The sequence below is a fragment of the Chinchilla lanigera genome, unplaced genomic scaffold (assembly GCF_000276665.1).
Source record: "Chinchilla lanigera isolate Chin_1 unplaced genomic scaffold, ChiLan1.0 scaffold00025, whole genome shotgun sequence".
NCBI classification, from domain to species: Eukaryota; Metazoa; Chordata; class Mammalia; order Rodentia; family Chinchillidae; genus Chinchilla; species Chinchilla lanigera.
Genome location: NW_004955426.1, coordinates 21,275,277 through 21,287,693, shown reverse-complemented (window position 1 = coordinate 21,287,693; position 12,417 = coordinate 21,275,277). Strand labels below are relative to the sequence as shown.

General features: G+C 38.9%; 1 long non-coding RNA gene across 1 annotated transcript; it reads left to right on the top strand.

Moving 5' to 3' along the window:
- The first annotated feature begins 8,094 nt into the window (after positions 1-8,094).
- LOC102012454 lies at positions 8,095-10,798 on the top strand. The gene is made up of 3 exons (XR_261214.2): positions 8,095-8,210; positions 10,112-10,223; positions 10,442-10,798. It is a non-coding gene; the product is annotated as an uncharacterized LOC102012454 (long non-coding RNA).
- Positions 10,799-12,417: the final 1,619 nt, after the last annotated feature.

The following is a 12,417-nucleotide window of genomic DNA, read 5'->3' as shown; positions in this document are numbered from 1 at the left end:
TTAGTTATCAGAAGAAGGGAGAGGAGTACTCAAGAAGGACAGAACCACTCAAGGACTTCTCCAAGTAAGGTATTAAGTTAATCCACCCAGGAGTGAGACACATGAGGCTACAGTCTTTATGTAGTTGAGGTTGGATCCAGGTGTCCTTGGCTATGACTTTGTCTTAGGCTTTGAGGCTTCACAGCTTTACTCACCATTACAAGCCTCAGTAGGGATCAGTGACTCACAGAGGTTCACTTACTATGACTACCCATCTCCAGACAAATGGCCTAGGCCTTAGACAGATTCACAAGTAAACATGAAAAGCCAATTGGTTAATTTAAATCCTGATTTGGGCTGCTTCTTAGTAGTTTCCATGAGATTTTGTATCCTGCTACATTGCTAAATTTGGTTATTAGTTCTGAGATTATTTTTGTGGATTTTTTGAAACCTTCTATGCAAATGATGATAATACGACTTCTTCCTTTCCTATTCATATCACTTTTCTTTTTCTCACCTAACTGCTTTTGCTATTATTTTTGAGTACTATGGTGAATAAGAGTGGTGATCATAAATAGCCTTCTCTTATTCCTAGCTTTAGAGGGAAAGCTTTCCACTTTTTCACATTTTAGCTGATGTTGGCAGGAGGTTTGTCATAAATGGCATTTATCAGATTGAAATAAAGTCTTTTGGTACCTTCAGGCTTTTTGTCATGAAAGAAAGTTGGATTTTGTCAAAGGCTTTTTCTGCATCTATTGTGATGATGATGTAATTTTTGTCCTTGCTTTTGTTTATGTGGTATATTATATTTATTGATTTGTGTATGTTGACATGTCCTTGAATCCCTGCAGTGAAGCCTAGTTGGTTGTGATGTATTACCTTTTTGATGCTTCATTGCATTCTGTTTGCCAGTATCTTGTTGGGGAATTTTGCATCTATTCTTTAAAGAGATTGGTCTATGGTTCTTTTTGGATTGGCCTATGATTCTCTTTGGGTTGGTCTATGATTCTCTTTATTGGTTGAATCCTTTTGTGGTTTTGGAACAGGGTAATGGTAGCTTCCAGGAATGCCTTTTGGAGTACTACTTCCCTTTCAATTTCATTAAAATGATTGAGGAGAATTGGTATTAGAATTTCCCTGAAAAAACATTTTTTTTTTTTTTTTTTTGTCTTTTTGAGGCAAAGTTTTGCTATACAGTTCTGGTTGGCCTCAAAGTCACTTTGTAGCCCAGGCAGGACTTAAACTCACAGCAATCCTCCTGTGTCAGCCTCCCCAGTGCTGGGATTATAGGTGTGTGCCACCACACCCATCTCCCTAAAATTTTTGTAGAATTGTTTTTTTAGTTGGCAGGTTATTTATTATTGTTTCTATTTAATTCCTTCTTATTGGGTGATGTAGGGTTTTAAAATCTTGGTTCAATTTTGGTAACTCTTGTATATCTAAAAAATCTACCATTTATTTTGATTCTCCAATTTATTGGCACACAGGTTTGCGAAGCATTTGTTTATAAAGTTTTTTTTTTTTTAATTTTAGCAGTGTCCACTATGATTTCACCTTTTTCATTTCTAATTCCATTCATTTGGGTTTTTTCTCACTTTTTTATTGTCATTAGATTGGCTAAGGGTTTGTCTATTCTGTTTATTTTTTCAAATTACCAAGTCTTAGATTCATTTGTTCTTTGTATTTTTTTCTTGGTCTCAATTTTATTGATATCTTTCTGATATTTATAACTTCCTTCCTTGTACTAGATTTGAGTTAGGATTGTTCTTGATTTTCTAGGACCTTGAGGTGCATCATTAAGTTGTTTATTTGGGATCACTCTGCTTTACAAATTGATAGCTATAAACTTCCTTCTTAGGACTGCTTTCATGATGTCCCATAAGTGCTGGTGTGTTGTAGTGGCATTTTAACATTTAGAACTTGATTTTTTTTTTTTCTGGTACCGGGAATTGAACTCATGACCTCGCACTTGCCAGGTGGGTGCTGTGCTGCTGAGCTAAATCCCCAGCCCCCATTTTAACATTTAGTTCTACAAAGTATTTTAGTTCTTCCTTGATTTCTTCTGTAACCCATTATTTAGTTAAGAGTATGTTATTGCCAGGCATGGTAGTGCACACCTGTAATCCCAGCATTTGGGAGGCAGAGGCAGGAAAATCATTGTGAATTTGAGGCCAGCTTGGGCTACAAAGTGAGTTCAAGATCAGCCTGAACTTATAAAGGAAAATTCATCAGAATTACAGCAGACTTCTCAACACAAATTTTAAAGGACAAGAGAGCTTGGAGTGAAGTGTTTCAAACCTAAAAGAACTATTTCCAACCCAGGCTCACATATCCTGCAAAACTATCTTTCAATGTTGATGGAGAAGTAAAATATTTTCATGATACAGAGCACCTAAAGAAATTCCTGAGCCTGTAATCTCAGCACTTGAGAGGCTGAGACAGGAGGAGCACTGTGAGTTTGAGGCAAGCCTGGGCTACAAAGTGAGTTTAAGTCCAGCCTGACATTGGACAATATCCTGACAACATTACTTTTCTCTAATGACTTTTAAGGTTCTGACTTAGTGTTCAACTTCCTGAATTTTGGCTATGATGAGCTGTGGAGAGGTTCTTTCTGATCATGGCTATTTGAGGTTTGATATGCCTCATTTATCTATTTGTTAAGTTTTTATACCTTATTTGGAAAGTTTTGAGCTGTTATTTTAGTCAACAGATTTTTAATGCCATTTGTGCTATCTTCAACTTTTTCACTAATTCCCATTAGTCTTAAATTAGTTTTCTGTGCATTGTTTAGGAGATGTTGGGTCCATTTTTCATACTGCCTTGTCATTTTTAAGGTATCTTTCATTAATTGGTCACTGGCAACAGCCCTCCCTGTCTTCTACTTCTGAGACTCTGTCTGCCCATTGGTCACTTCTGCTGCCCATACTTTCAATAGAATTTTTAATCTCCTGCATTTCTATTTGAAGTCCTTTCATGAACTCTAATTCTTTTCTATATTGGTCATACATGTTTTGCATAATTTTGTTCAGCTCTTCTATCTTTTTATTAATGTTCTTTAGACTCACTGATGATTTTGTTTAATTGGCCCAATAACTTATTGCTTATATTTTCTGTGAGCTTGCCAACTGCCTTATTCAGCTGTCTTGGTAGCTCCCCAGATACTGTTTTGAATAATTTAAGTGTAAGGTATTTGGTTTCCTCCCATTCATTGCCCCATGAATCAGCTTTGGGAACGCTGGGAGTTTTGGGAGACATTATGTTAGCTTGTCTTGTCATGTTTCTGTTTTTGTTTGTTCATGTTATGTTGAGGCTTGTGAGTTTATTGTAATGGAAAGTTTTGTTTCTAGTATGGAGACCTCTGTAGTTAATATCTACTTTTCAGTGGTTTCCTCTGAGCATAGCTAACTATTGGTCTTTACCTCTGTTCCAAGATCCAACCATTTCCATTTATTTGAGATAGGAGTTTGCAGCATATTTGGCCCAGTAATCAATTCTTCTGAAAGGGGCCACAGTATTGTTAATGTCCCCCAGGCAATCTTTTTTTTTCTTTTTTTTTTTTTTTTGGTTTTTCTCCGGTACCAGGAACCGAACTCACGACCTTGCACTTGCCAGGCAGGCGCTTTTGCCGCTGAGCTAAATCCCCAGCCCCTCCCCCAGGCAATCTAGACATTGAAATCTCAAGAAAACCAATTAATAGTGATAGTCATAACAGCTTTGCTATAGTAATAAAATCAACATTAATTATTGCATTAAATACAATCTGCAAATTGATAAACTCTAAGGATGAGTAAAGTACCATCTTTATCTACAGGAAAGAGATCTATAATTATAGATCTAAGACAAACCAAATACTGACCTACAGTAAATATCCACTAAATGGAACTTTACTTCTACTAACTGTAGCACAGTAGTCAAAAGCAATAGTGTAAAGTTAACTATTTATCTAGAGATTGATAAAGTTGAGTAGTTATACTGCTAAAGATGGAGAGGGTTGAGAACTGGAGAAAGACAAAACCAACATTTGAAAAAGTAACCAGTGGGATTACTGAGAACGAGAGAAAAGTAAGGTGGGGGTCCTATTGAGAAGCAAAAGAAAATTAATAGTAACAGAGAAAAATTGCTGGAAAGAAAACACAAACAAGAAGAAAAAAGATGAACAGCAAAAACCAGAGAAGGAAGAGAAACAAAGAGAATGGAAAGACTTAAGGCCAAAAAGAAAAAAAAGAAAAAAGAAAAGAAAAGAAAAGAAACTAAGAGAAAGAAATGGAAGAAAGTAAAGAAATAATGCACAACATAAAAATTAAATCGAAAAACAAATTAATGTATTATTGAATGCAATCTTGGACTCCAGCCAGTCACAGTTTTCTATGCCTGGCCTCAGGGCCTATGAATCTTTGAGGTTCCCTCCTTATACTAGAGGCCCCTCTGCATGATTACTGTTCAAGCCAAGGTATGTCCTTGCTTCCACTGGAGGATGGGGAACATGATCAGCCCTCTGTTCTCTGCTAGATGGAGGTTCAAGTGGGGTATTGGGCTAAATGTCAACAGTTCTGGGGTCTGGTTGCTCCCTTCTCTCCCTGAGTGTTGTCCTTGCTCAGCATTGGGTGGTTTGGTTAGTATTTGCCTCTGCTTCCCCATGTTGTATCCCTTGGCGGGGGGGACACTGCTCCTCTGGCATGGGTCTGCTCACACAGAGCCCTGTTTCTCTAGTACTGATTGACACTCTCACAAGGGTGGACATTGTTTCTCCATGAAGATCCACTCTTTCACCAGTAGCATTTTGTTAGTTAGTACATTGGAGAGGGCAGATATTCTTGTTTCTATGCTGACAAGAAATTAAAAGGAAGAAAATTCCTGTGCTTTTTGACCATGATTTGGATGAATGTCCCCCAAAGGTCCATATATAATGGCTTGGTCCCTAGGATGGTGGTATTGGGATGTTTGGACCTTTAAAATGTGATAGCTAGTGGGAAATCCTCAGGTTGTTTGTGGTGGTTATAAAGACAAATATGGGGTCGCTGGATGTGATGGTGCACACTGGTAATCCTTGCACTTGGGAGGCTGTGGTAGGAGGATTGATGTGAGTTCAAGGCCAAATTGGGCTACATAATGAGTTCAAGGCCAGCCTCAACTACATGGCAAGACTCTGTCTCAAAAAAAATATAAATAAGAAAAAGCAAGCAAACGAGAAAGAAAGAAAGAAAAAAGGAGTTAGGGAACCCTTGTAACCCCTTTCTCCTTTTCTTCTCTTCTCTCCACTCCTCTCCTTTCTGTCCTCCTCTCCATCTTCCCTCTTTTTCTTTCCTTCTCCCCTTTACCTCTCTTCTCCTCCTCTTCCCCTCCCCTTTTGTTCTTCCTCCTCCTTTCTCTGTCTCTCTATCTCTCTGTCTCTGTCTTTCCTTCTCTCCATCTCTCCCTTCCTCTCTCCCTCTCTCTCCTTTCTGACTCTAGATATGAACACTTGCTCTGACACATTTTTTATGGGAAAAAGGTAAAACAAAATTTAGGAGAATAACAACCATTAATACATTGCATATTGTTATCTTTAAAGTAGTTATTCAGAGTAAAAGATATGGGCATTAAAATTTTCTCCAATCGATATTAGCACAAACCTTGCCTTTCAACGGACTAAGGGACACTAATAGTATAACTGACTTGTTATTTTTTCCCTTCCATCCTTTCCCCTTTCCCCTATCTTAATTCCCCTTTCCCTTTGAATAATTTCATCCCATCTCAAGATATCTATTATACATTTTAGACCTTATTCACACAGTTTCTTACACAATGGAGAATATATGGTGTTTACACAGGCAAGTCTGACTTATTTCACTTAGTATGGCCTCAAGTTACATCCATTTACCTATAAAAGTCTCAGATTTATCCTTTATTGATGAATGGTACTCCATTGTATAAAAATAACACATCTTTTTTTATCCATTGCTCAGTTGATGGACATTTGGATTGTTTCCAAGACCTAACTGTGACAAATTGTGCTGCTATAAACATGGGTGAACATACATTGCTGTAGTATGATGTCTTTAATTCTTCTGAGAAGATACCCAGAAGGGGAATACCTGGGTCAAATAGGACCTCTAATCCTAGCTTTTTGAGGAATCTCCATACTGATTTCCATAGTGATTGCACCAGTCTGCATTCTCATCAACAGTGGAGAAGGGTTCCTTTTATCAAAGAGGATATTAGAAAATGGAAAGATATCCTTTGCTCATGGATAGGAAGAACCAACATAGTGAAAATGACCATACTTCCAAAACTGTTATACAGATTTAATGCAATATTCATCAAAATACCATTAGCATATCTCATGAAGCTAGAGAAAATATTCTTAAAATTTATTTGGAAACAGAAGAGACCTAGAATAGCAAAAGCAATTCTGGGCAACAAAAGTAAGGCAGGGGCATTAAAATCTCTTACTTGAAATTATACTACAAAGCTACTATGATAAAATCAGCATGGTAGTGGAATAAAACCAGACTTGAGGATCAGTGGAACAGATTAGAAGATGCACAGTTACAAACACACTCAGCTACCTTATCTTTGGCAAAGGGGCCAAAAACATTCACTGGAAGGAGGATAGCTTCTTTAATAAATGGTTCTGGGAAAACTGGCTTTCCACATGCTGAAGACTAAAACTAGACCCATGTCTATCACCATGCACTAAACTAAAGTTATCAGGGATCAAAGATCTAAATATTAAAACAGAACCACTAAATCTAATGGAAAAGAAAGTAGGCAGAAATCTTGAAACACTGGTGTAGGCAGGGAGTTCATGAACAAAACCCAGGCCTCACAGGAAATACTGCAAAGAATCAACAATTGGCATCTCATTTTATTAAAAAGCTTTTGCACATCAAAAGAAATCATCAACAGAGTGAAAAGAAAACCCACAGAGTGGGAAAAAAATTTTGTCAATTGTCCCTCAGACAAAGGACTTCTACCTAGAATATATAAAGAATTGAGAAAAGTCAGACCCCCAAATTCAAAGACCCAATCTATTTTTGAATATACACTCTTCAGATGAAGAAATACAAATGGCAAATAAATATATGAAAAAATGTTCAACATCACTGGACATTTGAGAGATGCAAATTAAAACAACACTGAAATGCCATCTCACCCCAGGAAGAGTATCTATTGTCAAGAAATCAACCAATGACATGTGTTTCTGTTGTGAAGTGCTGTCTTTACAGGAGCTCCAAACCAGTGGAACTGCCTGATTTTGGACTTGAATCTCCAGAACAGTGAGTCAAACTAAACTTCTCCTTACTTCACAAATATCTTGAGTCAGACTTTTTTTTTTACAGTGATGCAAAGTTAATATATCTTCATATTTTCTGTAGTTAGTGGATCCATGTTTGGGGATACAAATATACTCAGGTAAGGTTTACATCATATGCCTTGAGGGGACCCTATCATTAGAAAGGAGTTTGCCAATCCTGTGGGGATTTTGCATGCTTCATCTAATTTAGTTATCTTAATGGAGGGTTGTGATGTTGATATTTTTGTCACTTTTTGAATGATGAACCTGGGGATGAGACAGGCTAAGTAACAGTGTCCCAGCTCTCTCTGTGTGGGTATACATGCGCAGCTCTTTGTCCCTTGTCCCACTAAAGCAAACAGATATATGCAAGAGGACTAAAGGAATATTTGCCCAAGGCATTTGGGTAGCATTCAAGTGGGTCTCATCTGAGTGAAAAGCCATTCAGAGTGTGGAGAAAAGAGGAAACAGTGTGACGCTAATGTGCTTTTTTCCTCCTGCTCCTGCTGATAGCCCTTGGTGGGATATTTCCTTTGAAGTCTCCCACCTCACTGCCTCCCAGGATGAACATGACCTAAGCCAGCCTATACTCTGTCAAGGCCAGATCAAGGCCGCACTTCACAGCCCATGACCAAGGCAGGGAGGAGTCAAGGCCACACAACACATTTTCCTTTGTGCAAAGTCTGCTGGCCTTTTGGGGACTGATCCTTGACGTCACCAGCACCAGAAAGTGTGGTCAAGTGGATGTACCTACCCAGACCATAGCAACCATGACATAATAACTGCTGACATTTCACAACTTCTCAGATGCTCCAGGAAGCTGGCAAGATTTGCAGAGGACTTCTTTTGCCCATGGCTCCCCATTGCAGCCTGCATCAAACATAAACAAGTATGACTGAAGGAGGATGCTAAGGAAGACTGTGGATGAAGGCCCGGGGAAGGGACAAGTAGACTGGTAAGCCTGGGCCACTCTGGGCCCTGGGCCCTGCCTTGGTCTCTTATTCACACAAGGACAGTTATCACCACCTCAGCCAAGGGGGTCCTGGGAAAGAAGCAATGAGTTCAGAGAAGAAAGAGCATCAGGGGCTTTAATATCCTTTCCTGGGCTAGTGCTTGGCATCTGTGATTTGTTTGCTGGTGTCATCAAAAAGAAGACAAAAGTAGGGGGTGAAGTGTGAGTCACTGTCATGGAGTGCTCTGACAGTGGCCTGTATTTCTTTGGCTGCCAACTCATTCAGATCCAGAGATGGCATGGGAGTGCTGGCATGAGAATTCTCCTTCCCACACACTGGGAAATAGTCCCAAACACTTGGAGCAAGATGTGCAGCTGAGGTTTGGCAGGGTAATGGGAGGGAAGCAGCAGAAGGGAACAAGGCAATAAGAGAATGTAGAGTCAGAAGGAGAAAATACATGTGCTCAATATCTCCCATTGTGAAATCATAGGTACTGGAGTGAGCACAGGAAAGGGAGAATAAAGGTGGAGGGAAGAAGGATGGGAGCGAAAAAAATCCACAGTAAGGAAGCAAAACCTGACAAAAAAGGGAGGCAGGGATATGTTTCACCTTTTGGGTGTACACACACACACACACACACACACACACACACACACACACTGCTCCTTGCCAGTTCCTAGATACACATTAGGCAATTTAAGTTTTAATTTTTGATGTTAATAATCTTATTTTAAAATATAACCAGCATTAAACTCTATTTTGGATTTACTGATCCCTTCTCCTTAGTCTCATTAATGTTTTTGTACTGCATTCATAGATAAATTGATGTTTATTTTTTCCCATAGCTGCTCTCTTGGCTTCTAATTGAACATAACCTTCTTTAATGCTGGAAACACTATTGTTTCATTTATTTACAACTCTCACTCCTAAAGATTCATGCATGTTTCTGTGTATACTTAGTGTTTCATAAATGTGTAATTGGCTATATCCTCATAGGAAGGAAAGATTTATTGCTGACACAAAATACCCAATGCCCAAAGTTAAAAGGGGAAAGGTTTATTTATCTCACAGTTTGTAGAGTTTTCAGTCCATAATCATCTGGCTCCAAGGCAGGGAGGCGCATGGTAGATGAGTAGCCATTCATGGTGGCAGAAAACAGCAAAAGCAACAAATGGAGAGACAAGCCTCTTTCTGTCCCTTATATTCTATACATATTGCCTGCCCGAGGTTGGATGTAGCACTCACACCCTTAATCCTAGCCAGAACTATGCCAAATCAGTGAGTGGACTGAAAGTCAATCACACACCCTTAATCCCAGCATCACAAACTCTAGATTCAGCTACCTTTGAAAAAGTCCTATGACCTCAAGAGGCTTTGGAGGGTATATCCAGACACAAACCATAACAGGTTCCATGTTTTTCTCGGGCAGTATCACAGCGGTAGGACTTGCCATGGGCCTGGCAGCAGTTTTGCCTGTGTGAGCATTGCCTTAGCTTCCAGAATGTTCAGCCTGTATTAGTCACCTTGTCCCTCAAGTGTCAGTTTCTCTTGTCTCATCTTAGACTTCTCTGGTCTGGCCTGCTGTAGCTTGGGACCCTGCAGTGGAACTGCCTTTGGCATCTGCTTTCCAGGCCCATGTTCTAAGTGACAGTGTGTTCTGATGCAGAAGTTCTCGTACTTCTGCTAGTCTGACTTACTTGGCTGTGGCCCAGTGAGGGCCTCTGTAACCCTGAGCTCTGAGCCAAGGAATGTCATGTTCTAACAAAGATTGTGTGAAACAAGAATACTCAACAGCATGCTTTGAAGAGAATTTCACAAATTTCCATGGATCTTTTAAGCTTGTCATCTTTTTTTTCCCACCATCCCCACCCGTGTTGATTAATGAGATTCTCAATCTTCTCAGAACCACATTTCAGGCTTCTGATCTCCTAAGGGAAAGAGAAAACACACCTGGCTACAGTCACATCTATTTGGAGTTACATCTCAAAGAATTTCTAAGGAAATCTAACACAAAGGTAAATGAAAGAAGATTCTTAAAGATTCACTGCTGGAAATCTTTAAACTCTTGGCACCAACATTAGCCCAAAGGAGAACACCCAAGCGCCAGAGCTTAATGCAGTGGGATAAGGATAGGCTGGGGTGTTCGGGATTAATGAACTTGGAGAGCCAGAGGTTCTCGCTCCTTGAGTGTGTTATATATCACCACAGCTTAACTCTGTCACATTTCTTCCAGACTTTGGGGTAATTAAGAATTTCCCAAAGACAAAAGATCAGATTCCCTGACTCCCACTCCAGGAGATTCTGAGTACAGTTGAAATGCATCTGGGAGTCCAATGCCAAGGATCTCAAGATGGTGCAATGAGAAATCCAGCACTCATCAGTCCCCAGACCTGGTCCTCAATGGCTTTCATCACGCTCAACACCACCACCTCCAGTATCACCATCACAAGCACCATCACTGCCACCAGAAGAAGGGCAACCCTCTGAGAAATATTTGTTGCTGCCAAAGTCAACTCTCAACAATATCAACACGTGGCTCACTCAGAAACCTGTACAATGTGTGGTTCTTGAGCACTTGGGATTTGGTATTGATACAGTGCAACTAAAATTTGCATTTTGTTTCATTTTAATTAATTTAAATTTAAGTTACTATGAATACAGAGTCTAGGGTATTGGACGTGGTGGATCCAGAGGCAGGGAAAAATAGATTGATCTGCTGAGCACCTGCTTACAAATCAAGTCACTTTCAGTCAATGCCATTGGAAAATACCAAATCTAAGAGTTGGGAGAACCTGGAAACTTACCTAGAAAAGCTTGGACAAAAATTGACTACTGCTCCCACCACTCCCATAGTACTGACCTCAACAATCACCAAGCTACTTCCACACATTTAGGACCCTATCATGGGGAAGAATATGCTGCTTGCTAGGATGGGATCTTATGTCACTGAAAATGGGAAAACTTGGGTGTGATAATGAAATCAGTGCTCAGGGAGGCAATAGCTGGATTATCAAACCAGACTCCAGCAATTTGGTATGGTGCTCTATTTGAGAATCAGTAACTGAAGTCAGTTCTCTTGAGAGCTTGAGAATTTGAAACTGAACTTACCCTCTTCTGTGTAATCGTGGGCAAATTAGTCAGAATCTCTAAATTTTAGTCTGTTTACCCGTACGATGGAGATGATAATACAGTTCCAACTTAATTAAGTAGTAAAGAGTCAGCTGTTCTCAGACTCTTTGGTTATCTGACCCTCTTCCAGTCTTAAAAGTTAATGAGAAGTTGGTAGATGTACATTATGTACCACAAACATACTAATAAAAATAAAACTTTAAAAATGGTTAATGAGAACCTCTCAAAAAGAACTTTTGTTTTTGTAGGTTAAATATATGAATGTATAACATTTTAAAAACCTAAAATATTTATTTTGTAACAATAATAAACCCTTTACACATTAATATAAAGAGCATATTTTTGTGAATTACCATATTTTTCAAAACAAAATTTAATTAGTGAAATGTGTGACACTGTTTTACATTTTTAAAGATCTTTGCACGTCTGCCTTAATGGAATCCAGCTAGAGCCTCATATCTGCTTCTCTATCCCATCTGCTGCAACATGTTGTTTTGGTTGAAGTATGTGCTGAAAATCTGGCTTCGGACAGGTGTGTGGTAGGGAAAGAGAGGGGTAATTTTGTAGCCTTTTCGAATACTCTTCTTTGGCATGTGAAACTTGAAAAATAGCTATTATTAAAGATTAGTTAAAATGCCAAATCAGAAATAATGTCAATAAATTTTTCATACCTTGTTACATTGCAATCTGTTGATACATTTTGTACTGTGAAGGTATCTTTTATCTATACATAATTTTGTAGCCAGCAAATAAATAACGGTTAGTTATTTGAGATTAATGACTAATGGGTGATTCATTCACTGAATTACACTTTATCCATTGAATTACTCTTCATTTCCTAATGCTATCACATTTTTATTATGCAGTACCAGAATATCACATTTGTTAGTGTCACCACTAATATCATCACAATGTTTTTAAGTATTGGAAATCATCAGGTGCAATAATGTTTTCAACACTGCTCTGATGCTCCTCAGAATTTCAGATTTATTCAAGGAATGAAACACAAGATGGAAGACAGCAAATAATGGCTTCTATGTCTTGGTCTCCCTCTGCTTGCTTTCTTGCGGATGGAAGAAC